Raw genomic sequence first — 5,409 nt, forward strand, 5'->3', positions numbered from 1 at the left:
TATCTATATCTATCTAGTTGTCTTTTTCTTCCTCTCTTTCTGTGTATGTGTGTGTGTGTGTGTGTGTGTGTGTGTGTGTGTGTGTGTGTGTGTGTGTGTGTGTTCCACTATTAACACGCATATACGGAAGCGCTGAGATAAAACCTTTCACTTAACGAGCATCCTTTTTTTTTTTCCTTCTTTTCAAACATTTTTTTTTTTTCGCTTTTTGAGTCCATTGTGAGAATTGACTAAGGCGTTCAGGTCCCGTTTTTACCTCCCTCCCTCCTTCCCTCTCTTTCCTCCCTCCCTCCCTCCCTCTCTCCATCAAACGTGCTCATCCCTCGTTTTCAATATATGTTTTTACAGTTTTTTTGTACCTAACGTCTCACCACAGACACACACACACACACATACACACACACACACACACACACACACACACCAAGGCACCCACGCACGAACGCACACACACAAAACTATTACCTGTTTCTGGTTCTCCGCGGAATACTTGAGAAAAATGGAGTGAAGTGACGTGTTTTTTTTTATGGTTTCATTGATATATATTTGTTTTAAGAGGAAATAACACACACACACACACACACACACACACACACACACACACACACACACACACACACACACACACACACACACACACACACACACACACACACACACACACACACACACACACACACACAAATTGAACCCATGTCGTGAGTCAGCTGTTGTTTAAATGATTGTCTGTCTGTCTGTCTGTCTGTCTGTCTCCTCTCTCCCTCCCTCTCCTCCCTTCCCTCCTCTTTATTTCCTCCTTTCTTCAATTCCTCCGTTCTTCCCATCCTTCCTTATTTCACTACGTTTCATTTATCCTGCCCTTCATTTCCTCACTTTCTTGTATTTTCCTTTCTTTTCCTTCTCTTCCTTTCTCCTTCCTCACTTTTCTTCCTATCTTCTTTTTCCTTTCCTTTCTTCACGGTTTATTCTTTCCTCAACTCTGTATTATCTTTTCTAAACCCCATCAACTCTTCCCTTCTTCCTGTCTCTCTTTCTTCATCTCTTATATTTATCTTTCTTCTTCAGCAATGGTTTGATGGATAAAGTTAAGGTCCTGGAGGTTGGTAAGACTTGGTTCACCGATGGAAGAAATTGTGAATGGAAGAAAATAAGCTCCATTGTAGTTTGTGTTGGTAAGATAGTAAGCTCGAAGAAGTGGTTAGATATTCGTCTTCAGCAAGGGGTTCGTTAGATAAATGTGAGTTCGAGGTGATTAGCAAGACTTGGTTCACAAATGGAATAGTTAATGAAGAAAACAAACCTACCTGGGATACCTGTAATTACCTGACTTCACCTCATTGGTCCCCTACTCTTTTGCAAGCATCCCAGCGTTGACAAATTATCGTACACACCGTATTCCATTTTCGTAGTTTCTGACTGATATCTATAGCAAAAACAAACAAACAAACATCAATAAATAACAGTTTTAACGCTAACTTCAATATTCTTTCGTTATTTGTGTAGGTACGAGAGTGTGAGGGTTAAAAATGATAAGTACAGTGTGGTGAATACGATAATTTGACAACCCTGATGCATCCGTTTCTTTACAAACAATTCTTCTTTTTACCTCCTTTTCTCCTCGTCCTCTTCCTCCTCCTTCACTGCTCTCTGCTTCTTATTCTCCGTGTCTTTCTGTCCCTTCTTTTGTCCCTCTTTCTATCCAATCATCCTTTTTGGTTCCGTAATTCTCTTCTCTCTTTTTTACGTTCAAAAATTTTAGCTTCACGTTGATCAATTTTGTTCCCTCTTTCCTTCATTTCTTTGTTCCGTTCCCACCGATTTCCTTCCCCTTCTTTCCTCCGTCTATTGTCTAAACCGCTTCTTCATTGCAGACTTTACCTAATGCCTTTTCTTCTCTCTTTTGTTACGGTCTCTCTCTCTCTCTCTCTCTCTCTCTCTCTCTCTCTCTCTCTCTCTCTCTCTCTCTCTCTCTCTCTCATCAGACAGACAGCAGACATATTCTTTAATGCACGTTCCGTCTGAGAGAGAGAGAGAGAGAGAGAGAGAGAGAGAGAGAGAGAGAGAGAGAGAGAGAGAGAGAGAGAGAGAGAGAGAGAGAGAGAGAGAGAGAGAGAGAGAGAGAGAGAGAGAGAGAGAGAGAACGACAACCTCTACTGACGATTTTTTTTATTTTCTCACATTCAAGAGTAATATACATGACTAAGAATGATAATGATGTGAGAAGTGTGTGTGTGTGTGTGTGTGTGTGTGTGTGTGTGTGGTTAGGATCTCAGTCGCTCCGCTAGACTAGATGTGAATGGCGCCTCAGCTCACTTCCGTGTCTCTCTCTCTCTCTCTCTCTCTCTCTCTCTCTCTCTCTCTCTCTCTCTCTCTCTCTCTATCCCTCATTTTCGCTTCCTTCCTTTCTTTCTTTCTTTCTTTCTTTCTTTCTTTTTTCCTTCCTTTCTTTTCAAACACACACACACACACACACACACACACACACACACACACACACACACACACACACACACACACACACACACACACACACACACACAGGCGTCACTCATTTAGCGGACTCCCAGAGCGTTTAATAATACGATCACATATATAACTTTTTTTTGCCATGTCTCGCTTTCTTATTGACCGCGTTTTGAGGAGGAGGAGGAGGAGGAGGATAACAACAAGAGAAAGAAAATGGAAGGTAATATATGAACCCGATAAGATAAATAAAAAAAAACAAAAGAGAAAGCAAAAGAAAATCGAATTATCATAAGTTTTAATTTTCCGTAATAATTCAGTCACAAACCTTTAAAAGAAAACAACTACCTTGATACGTGGAGAAGAAAGATAAAGAGAAGCAATTACAGAAATATATATCAACTTACAGCTTTAGAATATAAGGATATGCCATTTTTTTTACAACAAAGGAGACAGCTCAAGGGCACAAAAAAAGGAAACTAATATAAAAAAAAGCCCGCTACTCGCTGCTCCTAAAGGGTTGCGCAGTTTTCAAGACAGTTAGGTATTTTTATTAAGCTATTATTATTTATCATTATTTTCTCTTAATACTTGGCACAATTCTTATTACTTAAAACTATTACTTATGATATCTCGATTCTTTTACCTTCTCTTGTTTTTTTTTTTTTTATTATGTCGAGAATCATGTACTTCTTTTCAAGTTATAATTATCACGTTCTTTCTTTGTTTGTTTGTTTGTCTGTTTGTTTTCTCTCTTCCTGTTGATATTGTTATTGTTGTTGTTATTTTCTTTATCTTCACTGTCTTTAAGTTTTTGTTGTTACGTGTGTTATTTCTATCTTTTTTTATTTCTGTTATCTTTTCCTTTGTATCCTCCTCCTCCTCCTCCGCCTCCTCCTCCTATTCCTCTTCCTTCTTCTCCTCCTCCTCCTCCTACTCCTCCTATTCCATCCCCACTCTTCCTTTATCTCTTTCTCTTCCTACCTGTCTATCTATCTATATCTTTTTCACCTCCTCCTCCTCCTCCTCCTATTCCTCTTCCTTCTCCTCCTCCTCCTTCTCCTCCTCCTCCTCCTCCTCCTCCTCCTCCTCCTCCTCCTCCTTTTTTACTCTTCCTAAAAAAAGGGGTAAAAAATAAAGATCCTTAACCGTTGCTCCTTCAAGACAATGATAGTTATAGAAGCCGAGAGAGTGTCAGGTTATCATGTACTTTCATATATTCTTTTCTCCTCTTCCTCCTAAAAAGAAAAACTTAAAAAAACAGGTAAAAATCAGCCCTCTTACCGCTGCTCCTTCAAGACGATGATAGTTATAGAAGCCGAGAGAGTGTCAGGTTATCATGTACTTTCATATATTCTTTTCTCCTCTTCCTCCTAAAAAGAAAAACTTAAAAAACAGGTAAAAATCGCCCTCTTACCGCTGCTCCTTCAAGACAATGATAGTTATAGTAGCCGAGAGAGTGTCGGGTTATCATGTACTTTCATATATTCTTTTCTCCTCTTCCTCCTAAAAAAGAAAAACTTAAAAAACAGGTAAAAATCGCCCTCTTACCGCTGCTCCTTCAAGACGATGATAGTTATAGAAGCCGAAAGAGTGTGAGGTTATCATGTTCTTTCACTTATTCTTTTCTCCTCCTAAAAAAAGAAAGAAAAACTAAAATACAGGTAAATACAGATTATGAGCACTCGAGAAGGTGTGTCAGGTTATCATCTTCTTTCACTTATTCTTTTCTCCTCCTCCTCAAAAAGAAAATCAAAAAAACAGGAAAAAAATAAACCCTTTAACCGCTGCTCCTACAAGATGATAGTTATGAGTACTCGAGAGACACGGTCAGATTGTAATGTTCTTTGGGACGACACGAAAAGAATGACAGACGGACGTGTTTTCTCCCAGTGGTCTTAGTCAGTAGATTGATACTCCCAGACACGGTTGCCAGATTATCGTACTCGAGAGCCGCGTATTTACGGGTTTCTGGCCCATAACAGTTACCAAGAAGCACCAATAATTAACCATTTGAGCGATAACCATATATGAAGGCAGTTATTTGGGCGATGTAAGCAGTTTTTGGGTCGGAAATCGGCAAATATAATAGGCAAAGTACGACAATCTGGCAACGTTGCACCCAGAACACCCTCGCAAAATTGTACGGCAAATAGAAAGCGTACATAAGAAATTAGATAAAAGAAAATGTGTTATGATTTTCAGCCTGGTATGCCCTCAAGGAAAGAATATAATATTGCCGCTAGTGTCTCATGTGTTTTTGTGGCCTGGATGGTAGTCGGCCCCAGCCTGTCATAGCGCAGGCAAGTGTTTATAGTGGCGCCATCTTCTCTTGGTTGATTTTCTTAAAGACTCAACCAAAAACAATAGATAATAGATGTTAATTGACACTTTTCTTTGGTTTCTTCATCCTTAACCTGCTTCCGTTCCTGTAAAAAAAAAGGAAAGCAAATATATAAACAGAAAAAGCGAAATGAAAGAGTTAACAAATATTTTCTTGTAAGTAAAAAAAATATAAAGAAAAATCGACACTATCAAAACGAAGTAAGAATCAAGAAAACATGAAAATATAAGAAATGAAAACAACCGATAATCATCATGGACTCGTGTGTGTGTGTGTGTGTGTGTGTGTGTGTGTGTGTGTGTGTGAGAGAGAGAGAGAGAGAGAGAGAGAGAGAGAGAGAGAGAGAGAGAGAGAGAGAGAGAATGATCTTTTTTTTATTGAGAAACGAAACACAATTTTCTCACAAGACCAGTTCAAGTAAAAAAAGAAACTATAAAAAATATAAATAAATAACGAAATATGGGAGAAGGAGGCGCTTTCTTTCTTTGTTCATCAGAAAAAAAATGGAAGAGGAGGTGCAGAAGGAGGAGGAGGAGGAGGAGGAAGAGGAGGAGGAGGAGGAGGAGAACAAGTCGTAGAGTCAGTATAGTCTGCTTGTGTGT

This window comes from Eriocheir sinensis, chromosome 38 (assembly GCF_024679095.1).
Source record: "Eriocheir sinensis breed Jianghai 21 chromosome 38, ASM2467909v1, whole genome shotgun sequence".
Taxonomy (NCBI): Eukaryota; Metazoa; Arthropoda; class Malacostraca; order Decapoda; family Varunidae; genus Eriocheir; species Eriocheir sinensis.